The sequence below is a fragment of the Lepisma saccharinum genome, chromosome 7, assembly GCF_977018435.1.
Source record: "Lepisma saccharinum chromosome 7, izLepSacc3.1, whole genome shotgun sequence".
In the NCBI taxonomy this organism is placed as follows: Eukaryota; Metazoa; Arthropoda; class Insecta; order Zygentoma; family Lepismatidae; genus Lepisma; species Lepisma saccharinum.
In genome coordinates, this window is record NC_139235.1 from 16,332,848 (window position 1) to 16,353,062 (window position 20,215).

Genomic DNA, 20,215 nt, shown 5'->3' on the forward strand with positions numbered 1-20,215 from the left:
TTTGCTAAAAATCAAGGTCCTTATTCATATTTCTATCTGTCAGATTTGTGAAATTGAAGAGACAATATACAACATAAGGTTTCATAGATAGGATGTAAAGTTACAGGAATTTCAGCATGTTTTTCGATGATTTCCTAGAAACTGCAATTTTACATTCACGGGCATGCAAACAGCGAAAACGACACATTCATTTAATCATGTATTTGGTTATTGAGCTTCTGACTATCGCATGCAGATAAAAAGGGGGGGTTGAAAGAAAGCTATTACCATGGCGTCCCATAGCACAGCTGGTCCTGGTCTCATGCCGTTCGTAAATAATATCTGCGGTTTTCCGATTCGCTCGTGGACCTGTGTTCGTTGTGTTGTGACATCGAACAACGTCGATCGTAATTTCACGCAATACTCTGCGGACAGCATCTGCGTCCTGCGGTTTATTATTCGTTGGTCATTATTGACGTTCGACGTTTGGGCCTTCCTTGTTCGGTCATACGAGGAATTGTTAATAGCAGAACGCTTTCGCTTCTCTCTTTATTCCACGATGGGTAGAGGGTTTTTTCCGTCGGAAAATTTAGATCATTTCCCAAACAATGAAAGTCTGTCAAGGCCACATATGAGATCGTGCAATTTCTTTGGTTTAAAAAATAGAGAAAAAGAGATAATGCTTGATGTTCAATCTGCATTGATTTTTAATTTCCAGTTTCTGTACTGGAAGACCAACTGTGAAAGCCGGAAGGGACAAGCACCAGATTACTGCGTGAATATTATTTACTGTTTATGTACATACAGCGATGCCCGTTGAACCGAACTGCGAGCTCTCATTGTGTGACTCATTGCCACGTTCCATGTACATCTTTGCTCCGTTGAATAAAAATCTGTATACAATCGGTTTAGCAATGTGAACTGATATTGATAATGGATTTTAAAAACGGATGCAAAGAGCTTCGAAACAAGTCCAATATTCTACGTATTTGTAGGACTACCCAATACTAAGAAAAAGTTGTTTCACAAAATTGATAAGAACGTTTTTTGACAAATTTTTAAAATCTGAAAACTAAGAATTGTGTTTAAAACATTTCTACCTGCACCGTACCAAAATTTCATCACGATCGAACCACCCGTTATTTATTTACAGAATTTCGAAGAGGGGGATCGTTTGCGAAACTAAAAAAATGCACTTTTTCTGTTCTCACGACGATAAAAAAAATAGAAGACATACTCGAAAAAAATTGGTTAGCATAGATTCACGCAGACTTGAATAAGGTAAATTTTTTGATGTAACTGTTTTTATGTAGGTCCACTGATTAATTGGAGTCCAAACTCGAGTATCTATAATCCGACAGTAGCTCCCTTGTCTTATGTTATTACTAGGGAGCGGAAGTTGATGAAATGTGATCTTTTTTCTGACATCTCGGACACGATGCCCATTAAATATACACACTATTACACTTCGTCTAGAACCCAAAAAAGGTAATTTTAAAGTGCATTTTTTGCCAATTTTCAGGTTTTAGATCATTTTCCCCGATTTTCGGCATATTCTAAAGTCTTTTCACCAAAGTGAACATACGCCTATATATATATCGCAGGATTGCAATTTACCAGCAAAAGAAATGCTGAACTGGTGACCATCTTTGTTATGTCGAGGGAAACCACCAGGTGCCCGTCTGGGGCAAACTCGGATATTTCAAACAATTTCTGATGTTAAAAATTACTTTTCCGACGTACTCTTTTCTGGGGGGGCGTGTCTATGAACCCTTTCCTGGATGCGTCCCTGATTTTGGATTCCCTATTTTTTTTACAATTTGTTAAATTTCTAAACAAAAATTGTCTTACGTGGATCGTGATAATTTATTTTTCTTTACAGTGCCACAGAAACACACCACACTACATCACCAGGCAAAGATGCGGGAAATTAATGCATTTTACACCAATTCATTTAGTCTATACGACTTCTTCATTGAATTGTTTTAAAATTATTCGGTTGATTCCATTGGAAATCCTCGTTGCATATGTTAATTGGATATGCATGTGGTATCATTTGGTGCCTTTTTAAAAAAACAACAAAAAAACAAGATTGCATCCTTTTCTTTTCAATTTTTAATCTGAAACTAACAAATGTAATGGTCATTTTTTGTATTTCTTACGTCATTTTTTCCAATTTTTTTAGGACATTCTATAGGTCATATACCTATATTTTTTAGGTCAGCAACTTCCGCTCCCTAGTCATTACACGGGGTAGCACGCTCTAATTGCAGGGAGCCCGGGTTCGAATCCTGGACGTGGGTGTTCTTTGCGAGTGCCCTTTCATTAATTTCATCATATCATCACTCATCATCAGCTTCGCGATTGGGCAAGTGTGGAAGTAGAGCGACGGTAAATAACAAGGATCAAATCAAGTCAAATTAAATGTCGGAAATGAAAAGAAACAATAGTAGTAACGTGTTCATATTGTATTTATATAGAGTATCTTTAAACTGATGAACAGAGATCTCTGATTTTTCAGAGCGTTTGAAAAGCTTTGGTTGTAGGTCCTACGTATATTGTATGCCGAAGGCCCCGCATTCACCTATGACCGGCTCGGTAAGAATGTTATTTATCAGTCATTTTTTCTTGATTTCGTGAACCACAACTCTTACATAGTAAACAACCCTCTACATGTATGATTACAAATGGGTAAATAATACAAACTTAAACGCATATTGATATTAACGTTGTGCCATCTAGTTAGAGATGGAGATTGTAAGTGTATCGCCTTAATTTTATGAGAGTTTAAATTAACGCAGAAAAATTTCCTTGGTGAAATGAGTTCGAGAAGGATGACTTTTGGCTAAAATATAGCCGTTCGCTGGAGGGGGAAGCGAGGGGGCTCGGACTGCAATTGATATCATTTCAGGGCGTAATTCAATGACGGCTGATTGTCGTGAGTCAGAAAACTTGCTGGTTTCCAACTTCCACGGGAGCCGAGCTTAATTCGATTAGTCAGCCTTGTCACCGCCGGTCGCTGTGGATAGGAGAGCTCACGACAGAAGATTCGTCGGCGAATTGGATTATGGGAGAGAGAAAGCTGGCTGAATGCAACCCCCTCTCTCTCACTGTGCCAGATGTTTTTATCAACCTTCAATCCGCAGATTCATTTTTCATTTCTAGAATCCTATCGTTAATATTTCCAGCATAACATTCTCTGGTTTGAAGGTTATTAAGAATCATTCAAATGTCTCTCTCGTGTTGCGCGGATGAATTATTGAAGAATGTAATGGAAAACTCACGCGGTACGTTGTTGTGCGGCAGAGCAGGGGTGAAGTATCTCGAGTATGGATGATAGCGAAACGAGAGGCATATCTCGGTTATGTCTCGAATTTCGAGACGAGACAGAGAACCACTCCAGGCAGATCTCTGGTAAATCGAAACTATAATTATTCTCTTTTCTCTGGAATGTGTAGAACAAGGCCGCGCATAACGAAGAAGAAAAAGAGAAAGCGAGTTGGCGGAGCAAAGCTGTACACGCTGCTGCAAACGGCCGATAGCTGCACTCACTTCCCATCTCACGCGTTCATTGGTTAAGCCCTATCGAGTCACCACTTGAGCAGAAGCTCGCTCCGGAGACTCCCGGGACAGTCCCAGACTGCCGATCTCGTTCAAGACTTCGGTAAACCAAACTTGCTTCACTATGTGACTTATTCACATATATTAAACGTACATCTACCCGATTTGGTATTTTCTGTACTTGTGTAGCGTGAATGCAAAACATTCAACACAAAATTACTATTTTGGAAGGTTCGTAGTGTCGTGTATGTAGACAGAGGTTCATTTACACATACGTACCGTATCATCCTTAACATTCTTGTGTAGTTCAGTCATTCTGCAGAAAGGTTAAGAGAATGTGCCAACTAAGATAGGAGGTATTGTACATTGTTGGAAGCTTTGAATGCAGAGGAGAAAAGAGGGTAAGTTAATTGAGGGGAATGAACTATGCTTGGAGCAGGAGAGAGAGGTTAAGAGTGTTGGTTTTTGAGGAGAGAGGATGAGTTGCTGTTCTGGGGTTTTCGAGAGAGGAAGAGTTGTTGCTTGGAGTTTGAGAGAGAGAGAAAGGGTTGATCTAAGGGAGAAGTAGGGAGTGAGTCTGTCGTTTAAAGTTCAGGAGGAACACTCAGTTTTAGACGCCAACGATTTTGGGAACAGGGAGATGCCTTTAAGTTATCGACAATCTGTTAAATAGACTTTCTGTGTGTGTGTGATTACGGGGGACGAGACAGGTAATCCCTTTTCATTAATCGTGAACGTACCAGTTCAGTCGTGAAGGTATTAAAATCCAAATTGTGTGTGCCACCTTTCATTTCAGTGTTTATTTAAATTATGTTAGTTGTACATCCTTCGCATGCCCTACTGAAGCCTAAGTAAATTGTTGGGAAGTAACGCACCCCATCTTTCGATCTTCCTACCTTTAAGATAATGTTAAGACACTGTGATTCAGTTTTGTAAACTGCACTCAAGGATTGTTGTTTTACGCTTACATTCTTCTTGGAATACTGATCATTACGAGAATTCGACGTAACAAAATACGTCATATTTATTTCAAAATGTCTGCACTTCCAATTGCCAACTCCACAAGCAATTGAATGTTAATAATGAATTATGACGTATTATAATTCAAACATTTTTCCACATTTAACACGTAGGTTCGAGACGAGTATATTTTAAGACTCGAGATTAGACCGATACAAGACAGAACCTATTTGACTATAGCCCTTTTCAGTTCTTACGGCGGGCGCTCTAGAAGCTGGCAGGGGAAGTTGGGAGCGGGGAAGCGACCAATCCAGTGCGACAAGAAACGTAGCGGCCAGTAGAACGAGTTTCATGTAGTGCTTTTTCCGGCCGCGTCGTGTGTCTCGGCGCCACTGCTGTTGTCTGGTTGGTCTGTTGCGTAATCCCCGCTCCCCACTTCCCTTGGCAGAACTAGGACCGGCCGCCGTAAGAACTGAAAAGAGTTATAACAAGAGAACGAAACAGGCATTTGCACTTTAAGAGGATACGAAGAACGAAACGGAACATCCCATGCACCACAAAAGCAGACGAGACTCTGTCTTTCATTCTAGCCTCGTCTCAGTTCCCACTGTACTCTCTGTAGCAAACCCTTGCATACCGGCATAGAAGGGGAGAAATCGAGTGGGCAGAACGAAGCAGTACACGCTGCTGTTAAGGCTGGTAACCGCAGTTGCTTCCCTCCACGCAATCCCATTCCCTCTCACGTATGCCGGACCCTTTTGCCGAGTGGTTAGCGCATCGCGCTACGACGCCAAGGGCCACGGTTTCGAATCCCGCTCGGGCTTTGTTGTTTGTGAATGTCCATTCATCAATTTCATCATTTCATCACTCATCCCCATCTTCGCAAATTAGCCAAGAGGCACAAAACTCGAAGTAAAATAAACTAAATCAATCGATCAATCAACCACTCACGTATATCGTACTACGTATTTTGGCTATTTCTTATGAATAACGTTGTATCACAATCCATATCAATCTGACTTATGAAGGGTATTATATGTTTTCCAGAGAAAAAGTAGCACAAGCGGGGTAAATCTATCTTCTTGTATCATCTTCAACTGTTTCATTTCTGTACAGTGTGTCCTTGAAGTCTCTCCAAGGCTTCGAAATAGTATTACTATTATTATTATTATTATTATTAGTGTTATTAATATTAAGGAAGTAATTATATTAAGTGAGGAGGGTTTGCAAAATTGTAAGAACTACAGGTACACCAGATTAGGGGTATCAAAATCAACATTGCAAGAGACCATCCAGAACTCTCTTTTTCTAGTTGTCATCCTGGCTAAGGAAAAAAAGGAACGGAAAAAAAACTGAACAAATATATGCTGCTCAAATTTCAAGTACATGCTCTACAAAACTCTACCAAAGTCAACTTCCGACAAATCTCGGAAAGGTATTATTAGTTACAAAGAGGGTTACGTACAAAGGGAACGATTTCCAGACGTAATCCCTATTCGCGTGTTCAATTCCGGGTTTATTTGACTTTTAAGGCGATTAAATACCCCTTACGTTTTCCGTCCGAGGGACGAATGCATTGGACGGGGCTGCATTCACTGCGCAGAGAAGCTCCCGAAAAGCAGGAGAGACCCTAAGTGGATTTGCAGGAATTATGCCTTGTTGCAGAGTCGGTTAGCCGCATGGACAATGCTCACTGACAGCTCTGCTGTTCTAACCAACGTCCCCTATTAGGAAAGATATATTCTGTTAGCCTTGCCTAGCATAATTGAAACAGAAATTGAATGCTTCAATAGTCTGTTGAACAAGCATTGAAGGCAATCCTGAATTATGAAACGATAACATTTTTTTATATAATCATTAATCGGTTATCACCTGTTTACATTGTACCAGATCCGTATCTAAGGGGTGAAGAACGAGCACAACTTTAGAAACAAACACATATACTACATGATTTTCTTTCTAGTGCAGTCAAATTAGGAATTTTCTCGAAATGTAGGAACTAATTCAAAACAAGCCGAAATTTGTTACATAACTTATTTATAGCATTAAAAACAACATATCAAATGTCCCCGGCGATCACCTTTACGCTAAGGCTGCCACATTGAAAAGTGGCGCACAAATTAAAGTTTCACGAAATAAAGGGACTAATTCACAAGAAGCTGAGAATTGCAACATGGCCTCTTTGCAACCAATAAAAACATAGCAAATGTCCCTGCGATCACCCTGCAACCAAGTCCGCCATATTGAAAAATGGCGGACAAATTAAAGTTTCCACGAAATAATGGTACTTATTGACAATGGCTTCAATTTTGTTACATCAATTACAACATATTAAGTGTTCTGCAGTTCATTGACATATTCGCATGAGAATGGAATTGACTTATTATCGAAATGAATTTGGCAAATATATTTGGTATGTAACTTGCGATAACATTCTGTAGCATTTGCAGTCTCTTCAGGCGGGCTATTGTATTCACGTGTCTCGTTCTGTTCACAAACAATCAGATTGGTCACTATCGTAAAGTACACCTGTAGGTAACACACCACAAAAGGCATATCTGAATCAAAGAGTTCGTCGCTTTCATCGTTGTCATTGTTGGTCATAAACGTCTTCACCATTGTCTTCACTACAAACACTGAAAACATGAATGAAAAATTCGTACCTTGGCAAGGGGAACATAATCTGGATCTCCATTCTCCAATACAGTTTTTGATACTGCCACAGCGGCAGGGGTTAAGCAATATGTATAAAAGAGTTTATGCAGTTAACATGCAAGGCAAAAAGTTAGACATATAGAGTCACTCGGGGGAATACGCCCAACTTTTTTTTGACGGTTTATAGCTTCGCTAAATGAAGAAATGTCGCAACGAAAAGGATGTCAAATGAAAGCTCCATGTTTTGTTATTGTTACCTATAAGTTTTATTACTGTAAGTTTTATAGCAAAAGAACCATAGATAAATAAACAGATGAACGCCAATTTGGGCAAATCACCCAGTGTTCAGGGTAAAATGCCCAATACAAGAAACAATTGTTGTAATACTTGACATGACATATTTAAAGGAAAATAATACACAGCATTAACTGGAAGATTATTAACGTTTGTTTCGTAAGCAGAACATCATTTTACACACAAACATAGCGTTTCTAACAACATTTATTTTGAATTTACCATAGCCTCTTTTACTGTTTACATTTGTGAGAAATTGCATTGCACTTTGGACACATGGACGTGAATTTGATACTTATGTCATGCATCTACATACTACGACGAATACACTGGATCCAGACATATTCTGGTCCTTTCTTCTCATAATAATGCCCTTGGGCATATTGTACTTAATTTCTGTGGGCATATCACCCTACAGCTACAAGCAGAAAATTGAATGACTGGGTTGGTAACTCTGATCACCATGCGGCAGTTTCACTCTGCAGATATGTTTCCCTCACTCTTGATCTTTACACTAAATATAATTCAGTTTCTTTCTCTCTTGGGAATAGCCTCCCCGATGGTGCATTGGTAGCGTCGTCGCCTTGTAATCAAGGGGTTCGGGGTTCGATACCCGGTGGAGGCACATAGTGGCTCGGATTCCACTTTAAACTGTAGGTCCAGTCCCGATTAGCCTTACTGTGCCTAAAGTGGACTTAAAACACCAAATCAACCAATCAATTCTCTTGGGAATATTATTGCACACTATTAATACAGCAACGTCCATAAAATTATTACTCAAAAATTATCTTCTTGCCTCAGAAATTAACCCTGGATGGTTTCAGATTCTTCTCACAAGCTCCAAACCTGCTGCCTCGTCTCACCACGGAGGGCGCTTTCAAACAAGAGTCGCAGAGTTTCCATAACATTAACGTTGCGCGAGATACGAGGGGGGTGGGCATTTAATCCCGATGGACATATTCCCCCGAGTGACTCTAAATGCTATATTATATTAGCCCAAATATTGAAATCCTGAACGATTGTTTTAAACCAACTTTATACTCAGATAGGCCTCAAACCAATTTTTGCCAAACAAAGCTTTGAAGAAGGGTGAGTTGAGAAACTCTTCTTGGTAATTCACATAACCTATTAAGGGAAGAAACCGAAACATATTTAATTCTATTGTGTTTAAAACTTTGTTGTTGACCAAGGAAATGACTAATATACGAGAGAAAGTCAAATGAAACCTTCATTTGATTTTGTTTCTTATCTACACTGCTCCACAAAACTTAAGCAACTCGAACGAAGTAGGACTAAATGAAAAGAAAATGTCAATTCACCAAGTTTAATGAACATAAGGAAGGTACAGATGCACAATGCAACACAAATGAACACCAACAATTCAGATATGGTGTACAGGGTGGCCAGAAAGTTCAATACCACTATAACCCTACATGAAAAGCTGGAATCTGATAGGGCACAGGCTGTCAATACGGTGTGTAACCACCTCGAACAGACACACAGGCATGACATTTGGCCTGCATTCTGTGGATCAGAGTGGTTATCAAGTGTTGAGGAAGACGGGGCCATTCCTCTAAGAGGGCTGTCCGCAGTTCAGGAATTGTTCGTGGTGGCGAATTGCACTGCACTATTCTTTGCCCAAGAGCATCCCAAACATACTCGATTGGATTAAGGTCCAGCGAGTATGCAGGACATTCAATGCGGGCAATGTCTTCTGTCTCCAGATAATCGGACACAAGGTGCGCATGGTGTGGGCGTGCATTGTCATCCATAAAAAGTAAGATCGGACGAAATGCTCCATGGAAGTTACGAACACGTGAATGGAGAATTTCATCCCGATAAAGTTGTGCCGTGAAAGATCCATGTTTCACAATATGGAGGTCTGTTTTCCTATCGAGCATGATACCACCCCACACCATGATGGAACCACCTCCAAAGGACGGCCTTTCAACAATGAAGTTAGGGTGATATCGTGTTCCTGGCTCTCTCCACACGAATATCTGACCAGAATCGGACGACAGGCTGTATCGAGACTCATCAAAGAACATTAGTCGTGCCCACTGGTTTTCTTCCCATTACACATGTTCCTGACAGCATGCATATCGTGCACGTTTCTGCTCCCATTTCAATGGCACACACATCACAGGGCTTCCTGGCATACAGTTCTGCTTTATTCAGTCGCCTACGAACAGTTTCACCACTAATACGTCGTCTCTTAGCTTGAAACAAATCATTTGCCAGTTGAGAGCAGGACTCTTGGTGGTTACGTCTGGCAATGATTGTGAGAAATCGGTCATTAGCTATTGATGTCGTCCTTGGACAGCCTCCTTCATGACGTCTACTGACTGTAGGACCATTTTGGAAGCAAAGCCACAACCTGACACGACACTTTTATTCACATTGAATTCACGTGCCACTTCCACTTGGGACCGACCCATTTCCAGTCGTCCAATTATTCTATCTCGGTCAACGTCACTCAGATGATGTCTAGGATTCATTTCAAGGTGTCTACACTTGATATCCCACTAATGAACCGCCACTTCACTGCTTGAGGACTGGGACAATACTAGGCTGTGGTTTGTGCTGGCAGGTACAAGCTGTTAATCTTGGTTTATAAGGTGCTGCTCACGCATTATAGAGGGCACTCGCACTGCCTGTGCTTTTTTATGTTTGTACATGTCTCATACAAGTGTTGAATGGGCACCACATCTCACCTATCCCACGTTGTACAGAGTTGCTTAAGTTTTGTGGAGCAGTGTAGTAGATTTCTGTATGTAGGGTTTCACAAATTTACTGCATTTTAGCACAGACCTATTTCTAATCTACACATAATTTCAACTTTGAGTTAGTGCCTGTATTCCTTAAGAAGTGTAAGTCTTTGGGGGTACACGTGCAGTCAATTACGATTCGCTGCGAAAGTCTTTCCACCCATCTGCCTGCGAACTGAGGCTATTGTCGAACTTTCTCCTCCATTAGTAAACTTGCTGGTGTGGTAAGCATGCACAGATATATTGAATTTTCATTTGCCGAGAAATTTCTGCAATATAGGCTGACAGATGGCAAGAAACCACTCCTCTTCGCTGGTGCAAGTGTGTAGAGGAGGCGCCATCTTTAAAATGACAAAAATTGTGTTGTGAAGCTCACTTGATCAGTGTTACAGCCTTGAGATCGTTTTATAACTAACGGTTGATACCTCGTGTAAACTTGAGCTATATGCAGTCTGCCGTATAATTTGTGTTGAACTTAGGCCAGCCGCACACCGGATCCGACCAAGACCATCTTAGAGACTCAGGCCGCAGCGCTCAGTCCTAACGTCATCATCTGGAGGCGATCATCTTAACGCTGTGCAAGAAAGACAATATTTTATCGTAGATAATTTAAGTTCGTTTGTTTCTTTTAGGAAGGACTGGAAGCTCAGAGAAAGTTAGTTTTTAACATTTACCCTCAGAAAATATAGTTAGAAGAGATACAAGAAAATATTGAATGTTTACACCAACATATTTTTGTTCAAGAAGCCACAATGGCCACCACAAAAAGATCCCTAATATCACACAAATTCATGTTGAAAATCTTTACGAAATTTCTGGCGGAAATTTTTTTTTTAAAAATGCGTGTATTTGTGAAATATTATCCGTAATACTTTTAAGTTTTACATAAAACTCGTTACAGTTTTTGTACAAAAAAGTAAGAACAAATAGAATAAGTTTAACCCCGCGTGTTACATTCAGGGGAAATTCGTCAAGTTGCCTAACCAAATAATATATTCACAGAAGCATCGCTAGCACTTTCATTATTATTATTTTATTGTCTTTCCGTTCATGAAAAGACGACGACAGATAACACTTTGTAGTACCAACACTCAATTATTTTTTCAACAAATAAATAATGCAAACAGCAAAAAAGTTTAGAGTGTGGAGAATTAAAAATACCAGGAATTGGCAGTAAAAAGACCATAGGCGAGTATGACATTCATTTTCACCAGCATAGAATGAACAAACTGGGAAAGCTCTACAATTTATTAACAATGCACATCTACAGTATTTAGTTACTTATCCTGTCCTCAAGCAGACATGTAGGCCTAATACTTTTGTTGAAAGGAAAATAATATTCTCTCCTGGAGGTCACCTGACATCAGAGCCGACCTCGGTGGCTGAAAGGTTAGCACAGCGCGCTACAATTTTATCATATCGTCATTCGTTCTCATCGTCGCCATTAACCAGAAATGGTAGAAAAGCGACGCTAAATAACAAAAATCAAACATGACATCAGCAAGTCTCAATACTAGTAGCTATACTATATATTTTTTTTAAATTTTGAACCAATACTTTTTACAAAACGGTTTAAGGATTGAGGTTACGATTGGTACAGAGAAAAAGTACTTGCTTAGGCTAACGAAAAAGGTTAGTTTGAGAGTTAAGCAGTTTGGCGATTTATTTGTTTCCAATAACTAAACATCAGTAAAAATGTATAAATAATTTTGTTTAGGAATACGAAAAAAGAATCTGTCACATAAAAGTTTGTAGAGCCAAAATAATTTATACACATGTAAGTAAAGAATTTGATTAAATATACTCAAGAAAAACCAATTTAAACAAAATTACTATGTTCGCTTATTCACATAGCTCGGTAAAAATGTAAGCTTTTTGTGTGAAAACGTTTATTTGAAACATAAACAATATATTCTTGTATAATTATACAAGGAAACATTCCATCAAAGTGCATGTTGTGGTAACACTTTACTATACCGGAAACGGATTTCTTCAAATTTACAGGAGAAAGTACTTACGCAAATCATTTTCTGTGGCGTTGTTGATGTTCGGGAATGTAGTTTTGATCCACTTTAATGCGAATGCATGTGGTTTTCTACGAAAATCTCTTTCCGACGCTCTATTGCTGCTGCCGCCATTTGCTTTCTGCACGAGAGCACAATACGCTCTCGTATTGTCCGTATATGCTAAATTGAACGAAAGGAGTGCTAATGGAACCTAACCTAACAGGCCTAACCTAACCTAGTAGGCATACCTCGTCCCCATGATGGTTCGTGGGGCTATCGTGAATTTTTAGGCTAACGTCAATGGTTTTGGGGGCTACCCGTGGATGGTTTGTGGTAAATAAGGAACAACAGTAAGTACTCATTAATGTAAGAAATAAGACATTATTTTCGTTAGAAATTCATTATTTCACCTAAAGAAATATTCCGTAATGCAGAATAGTACTTTAGCAATGTAAAAAATTGCGAAATAAATCATTGATACGTGTCTCCGGTATAGTAAAGTAGTACCCATGTTGTTACAGAATGTACTTTGTATCTCAATGCATAACCTAAATTCCAACTTGCCTTCCATTATCTCCGATTAACCTAAAGAGACACTAAAGTGAGCTAAAAATAAGAATGTAAATATTCATATTTTTCAATCTTGCTCACTTCTATAGTTTTCTTTCCTTAAGCATGCTTTCAAACTGAACATTTGTATAAATTATATAGAAGTTTCGATGAAGAACATGTTATCAAAACAGTAGACTACTTTGGCAGATATGACAATATTTTAGAACGTTGAACAATTCATTTGGAACGATGAACTATGTAACGTTAACCAAATATGGTAATGCAAGTTAAATTATTTATCATTTCTAAAGAAATTAGCTTGGTTACATTTACAAATTCGATACTGGTGATCAAAAATGATTTTCAAGAAACAAGTAAAACTTGACCAAATCTAAAAGTATGTTAAATGCCTATTTCGTGCACATTAAATATTTACATTATGAACTAAACTATTTCGTATATTTATAAGTATAAAGTCTGTGTTACTTACCCTGGAGTTGATTTTAGGGACAAAATTATGTGGAATTGCCCTAATCCATCTCTCTTTTTCAGTAGTCTTGAGGAAATCTAAATACATTAGACTTGCTGTTCTTCTCATAATTTCCTCTACAATTGGGAACACAACACTTAGACCATATTCCTTGTACGCTCCCACTTCACTTATACTTCGTTGCAGTTCTTAAAATTGCATTGCAATTCCACATTCGCTAATAAAGATCCAACATTACTTCCACCAAATAAATCAAACATGGCGGCTGTCTCGCCTACAGATGATGACGTCGCTCACGTGACTAGAACAAGCCATTCGGCTTTCTCTAGTTTGAGAAGGTGATGATCCGACACGACGCGACGAGTCACAAAGCGATACGACGAAACTCAACACGAGCGAGTCACAAAGCGACGCAACGAATCACAAAGCGACGCGACTAGTCATTTTGTTAGTTAGCTAAAATCTGATAGCAGATTTCATCCATGTAGCACAATAGGTCTAAGTCTGTCTTTCATAATTTGGAAAGTGGGTTAATGATACATAATAACAGTTTACAGGAGAATAAATACATGTACATATACATGCAGAATTAATGTATCATTTTACGGTATATGTTGTGTATAGAGTCATTTTTAATGTGTCAAAATGCATCTCAAAATATGACTTAATATCTTCATAAAGATACAAAATGTTGTAGCATCTGGCTTTGGCCTTTAATTAAACCTTAATTCATAGGTCAAATAACAATACATGAGCTATTGAGCTTATTTTCTAAGGGCATCATTACTCTGGTCATCCAGATTTTCTCTTTCGGCGATCTCCTTTGTCAGAATATAATCACGTTTAATTTGCAGTAAAATAAAAATGTCGCCGCCATGATACTGTACCCCAGTGCGGAAATTTTGGCCTGAGCTTACCGGTCTGTAACTAAATGTCTGGCTGAATTGAATGGATTCACGCATGCGCAGATCGTTTGGTCGCAAGCTGCTTCTTGCGTTACCAAATTCATAATTTTGTCACAAACTGTCGCAATGTGACTCGAGACGACTTGAATTAAATGTTTCGTCCGGTGTGCGGCTGCCCGTAAGAGCCCCATGTTAAACCTTCCCCGAGTCGGTTTGCAACAAAAATGACTCGTCGCGTCATGTTGGATCCGGTGTGCGGCTGGCCTTAAAGTTTCATTTGAATATCCCTTGTATGTTGTTTAAAATGCAATAAGAATCGCGAAAATAATACAAGAAAGCAGGCGTTATTAACAGTAGAACAGTTAAGGCACGTAAACGTATTTGTGCGAGTCATTGTATGATTTCCAATATTTTATTCTTGAACAGACCTCGTACATGGCAATCCTAACAGGGTTTCTTTTTCTGCGTGCGGTGTCCACAGAGGCAATTCTATCACTGACGTTCTGCGGGGGCTGGCTGTCTGCAGGTGCAAGAAAGTGACAGTGCGGTCTCAGAATTGATATACACGCTGCTTGACGTCACTCGTCATTCACCTGTTACGCTTAACCGTGACAGATGCCTGCCATGTCACGACACGCGTTTCCGACCGTGAAAGCACGGCTCGTTTGATGAGGGCATGTCCGAAGAGCATCATTAATTGGGCGCTCCGTGCGTGCTGGCGAGAGACGGTTGCCATGCTATGTCACGCTATTACTGCATTTTCCAAAAGAAAATACACTGTTGAGGGTACTCTCATGGCAGGATCGATTTAGGAGAGGAGCATAGAACAGAAACGTGTGTGCCCTCAATTTATCCTCAGTAAATACATACACACCATGTACAGGGTGTATCATAAGTAATAGCGCAAACTGACACAGTTGAAAGTACAGGATAAGAGATGCAAAAAAGTCTCAGTAAACATGGGTCTGCAAACGAGCCGTTTTCGAGATAATTGCGAATGTGTGGTTACAAGCCGCCACTGACTTCCATGTTTGTGAACGTCGTCCTAGTTGGTAAAATGTGCTCTTCGTTGCTGTAAGGTTCCATTTTCACGATGCAGTACTACAGCACAACTGACGTGATTCCCACAGTACGATTAAACTGTACTGATTGTATCTATCCTGTTTGATTACAACGCCACCTCTCGGAAGTGTTCTGTTTTGTAAACAAACAGCAAGCCTCGGAACGCGCAAGGAGTTACGCACTCTGTGTTTACAAAATGCAATCAGTGACTGCTTCTAACCACACATTATTAGCATTTTACAAACTAGGACGACGTTTACAAACAATGAAGTCAATGGCGGCTTGTAATCACACATTCGCAATTATCTCGAAAACGGCTCGTTTGCAGACCCATGTTTACTGAGACTTTTTTGCTTCTCTTATCGTGTACTTTCAACTGTGTCAGTTTGCGCTATTACTTATGATACACCCTGTATATTCCATCGTCACGGGTTGGACGCCCAGACTACATTTTTAACATTAAAGTAACTATTCTGTTGATAGTTAATCAACGTTTTGCTTACAGTTTGTGTGCAATGAATTATGAAACTAAACACTGTTGATTAAACATAAGTACACAATATCTTCCCAGATAACTTGGAATATTTTCCGAGATTTATAGCTACAAGTGAACAATTTTGTGTCGCGTGTGGGACAGAAAAAACACTACCTCTTTACTTAATGAGATATTTATTTTAATTTCTGCGAATTTTTAAATGATGTAAAATAGCTATAAGACGAAGAGAGAAGGTAATTGACTTTTTAACATTCTAGTAAAGTTGAAGGGGAAATGCAATAGTTAAGTGAGAAATTGCTTTTTGTTTTTTTGTCACGGGTAGAACACAATACACAACAAAAATAAATTAAACCTTTAAAATAAGCGAACAATATGTACAATACCTTCTACCTTATAATTTAATGTCCAATACCTGATTTTTTTATCCAAATCAAATAACAGGTCTAGATTGTTGACTCACAAGATAGATCTTTTCATTTGATTTTTAAAAAAAATTAGACTCAGGGCCACTTCGACATGGAATGACACATGTATATGAATGCATTTGGTATGATTTGGTGTTTTAAGTCCACTTTGTGCACAGTAAGGCTAATCGGAATTGGACCTACAATTTAATTTATGTGCCTCCACCAGGTATCAAACCCGGGACGACAAGGCGACGACGATATATGAATGTATGTATGTGTGTATATATATATCTATATATGTATATATTGTGTATGTCGGTGTGTAATGTACATATCAAAGTGTCATTTATATGGTACCCACGTACCACAGAAACGTATGGAGGGCATGTTACTTATCTTTGGAATTCGTAATTTTTTTAAATTGTCTACCGCTGAGTGTGTCACAGACATCCAGTATCAGAAGGACAAGTGGATAGACAAAGCCTGTCCACTTGGTAGAAATTACCATTAATAAATTCCTGTTAACCTTTAAACAGCCGAGCCGGTTTTCGAAAGTAACCCCTCTCTCGCCGCTGCCTTTGCGCGCGATTTTTAAATTTTTACACTTATTTCAGAAAAACGTTATATCTCTGAGACTATTTAAGCAATCTACTTCGGATAACTTTTGTTTGAAAGCAAAAACATCGTAGCACGCGACCGTGTACAATTCAGAAAACCCAAGTGAGAAAAACAGGGTTGGGAGGGGCAAAGTACCCAATTTTAAATGAAAAAAATCTGGCGTTCGCCCCCTCTTCTTCCGTTATTTTGGAAAAAGGTCGCAAACTTTTGCATTGTTTTCAAAGAGTAGACCTTTTTCAACAAAGTGAAACTTGTTTCAAGTCCCTAGTTCTCATACAGGCTGAAATATGACGCAATATGTACAATCCTGCATTTTGGCTAAAAATAGCTAATTTGCATATTAGAGAAAGGGGAGCGTTTACAACTTCACATACAAGTATGAAGGTCCTAAAAGAACGTGAATGTTGTAATCGGCAACGTGGGTCATATATGACCCATTGGCTGTTTCCGCCTATACTTTATATGGATCATATATGACCCATTGGCTGTTTAAAGGTTAAAATCCCCTTGTCGCCTTAGAGTTAGGCAACACGCATAACGACTGGCAGGAAAGCAAGTATTTCAGGATCAGTATTTTTATTACCGGTGACTGTGCATATCTGTATTTTGGCACAGCATCGATAAAAAGAATTGTTTCAATTTTAGTTGTTATTTAGGAAGGATACGGAGGCCAGTAATATTCTTCGTCGAGTTGATGCTCTTGCAGTGTAGAGGGAGATTATTTCCGTAACATCTTTGGCAGTTATGCATTTGAAGCTTCGGAACGAGTCACAACTATCGAAGCAGCCAATTAACCAAGCGAGACGCTGACGTCATCTCAACCCAGAACCTATCGCTATGCCCCTTACTCAGGTTCTACACGCCCACTAGGCTCGCTAGACAGACCGCAGTCCGCTGGAGATGTTCCGAAGGTATTCGACTTTTTTTTTCTACAACACAGTGATGTTCTAGCGTTCTAAATTGAATCATGGTGTGTAAGGGGTGGCCCGTTTTGAAGACATCCACATAGTACACCCAGGACCACATTTTGCAGGCTAGCGAGGCTCTGGCGTCTGAACTCACAGCCAGTATAATACTTTGTGGGGTTTTTGTTGTATTGTCCCACTATTCTTGTGATTTGCTCCGTCTATAGTGCGTCTCGACCTTAAAAGTCAGTATGGCTTAAATGGAGCGCGGCGTTGCCTGATCAACAAACGGAGGCGCATCGAGTCGTTGTTAATCGCTAATGATTGCGACAAATTTACTTCCTTAATATCGTATAGGAAATCTTCAAAATCTATGTTTTTGATGCATTTTCGGAAAAACGATAGTTACCTCAAGATTTGCATGTAGAAGTGTATATTTCGACGTAACTAGTTACTATTTTACATTTGCATTATATGTTTAAAACACGCAACTATTGTTACTTTTTTCGTTGAATGTTGTATCCTTTACATAAACAGAATTTTAAAAATGCAAAAAACAAACATTAAGATATATTTTTTACGGAAAATAAAGAATTCTGTATATAAGACGTTCAGAACACTCCGTAATATCAGCAGTTGTCTTAACCGCCTTTCTGATATTCATTGACTTTAAAAAGCGATTTAACACGCGCATAACTATTATGCGTTCTTTACCTCGAAGTTTACCAATCCTGCTTATTTTTCCAGGTTCTCTATCCATTATTAAACGAAATATGTAACTTACATGCAATCCACAATTATCACACAGTACACTACACTTCCTACGAACCGGGGCACCTGCCTGCAACTGAATTGTAACCTCGGAGGCGCGGCGCGCAATAAATTTGATACGCGAGAAAGCCCGCGTAAATGAACTACGATTGTGCAAAAAATAACAGTGCTGTGAAGTAACAATGCATTCTAAAAATAACTTTAAACAATGGTCAACACTTTTCTCGCTTGGTCTGCACGTGTATCGAGACAAACTGAAAAGTTTCTCGCTAACCAACTTCTTCGTGTTACAGTCTGATAATTTATACAAAATATCCAATGTAAATATACTATATAACTCTCGTCGTAAGCAAATTAGTTCACTCGGGCGAAGAATATCATATCTACAAACACCAAAGATCCCGTAGAAAAAAAAGTGGCAAAGTTGCTCAAGCTGTTTGATATTTATTGGTTTTGAAGTATTTACTAGAAAAAATATAAGCGTTTTGCAAAATTGCATAATTATGGAAATTTCAGATCATATGAATTTGTGACAGGTTATATAATGTCGTCAGTAAATAGAGCATAAAACACTCTACAGCATAATGGATTTCACTGTTTGAAATAAATGACTTTTACATTTTGTAAATTTTGTAACATCTGGCAACGCAGCGGTCGTAGAGAAGGACAGAGCTATTGGCAAAACGCATGTATTAGAGAGAGAGAGAGGGAAGTAATCCATTTAGTAAACAATAGTAAATAAGGGGCAGGCTTGCCTTGATAAAAGCCACAGCTGGTAATAGTTTAAATTAAAAGAATAAATATCAAAGATAAAAATCACAACTGATAATAGATTAAATTAGACAACAGACAGTACCAGCAAAATACCGCATTTAACTCAGCCCTACCGGCTAACCAGTCATATTTCGTATACATATTACACTGAAAATGTCTAGTGAATTTACTGGTCTTTTGAACCAAGTTCGGTAGTTCTGGTGTTGGCCGTCCATTTTTAATTATCTTATTCTTTTCTGAGAAAGAACGACCAGAAGACGGCTTGGACAAGAGCTTTAGTAGTGTGATTTGTGGTACAACCAGGACCGGAAAGTATGAACCCCCCTCTGGCAGATTTGCCTACACTTAAAACTAGCTCAACATGCCCATATGAGCTTTTTGCTCAAGTGTGGAACCCCGTCTAATCCAAGATTTTTGTAAAGATGCCCTCGGGAATTTCCCGTGAAAGTATGACCCCCCTCAGATTGATTTGCCTACACTTATAAAAGGCACTTCTGTGAGATTGTTGTCCATAAACCTGTCAAAAATATGCCCTTCTTGATATTTTTTTTGGCTACACCTAAAACTACGCCAAACGTATTAACACACACACACCCACTCACACACACCCATATTCACACATATTTATTTCCGGTCCATTTCTGGCCATTTCTGCCCACTTCCGGTCCACTTCCGGTCTATTTTTGGCCATTTCTACCCATTTCTGCCCATTTCTGCCCACTTCCGGTCCACTTCCGATCTATTTTTGGCCATTTCTACCCATTTCTGCCCACTTCCGGTCCACTTCCGGTCTATTTTTGGTCATTTCTACCCATTTCCGGTCCACTTCCGGTCTATTTTTGGCCATTTCTGCCTATTTCTGCCCACTTCCGGTCCACTTCCGGTCTATTTTTGGCCATTTCTACCCATTTCTGCCCACTTCCGGTCCACTTCCGGTCTATTTTTGGTCATTTCTACCCATTTCCGGTCCACTTCCGGTCTATTTTTGGCCATTTCTGCCCACTTCCGGTCT

The 20,215-nt window shown here is 39.2% G+C and overlaps 1 protein-coding gene across 4 annotated transcripts in view; it reads left to right on the forward strand.

Moving 5' to 3' along the window:
* Positions 1-20,215, forward strand: part of LOC145989744 (cell adhesion molecule Dscam2-like) — a 363,117-nt gene that overhangs the window by 181,748 nt on the left and 161,154 nt on the right. The window lies entirely within an intron of this gene.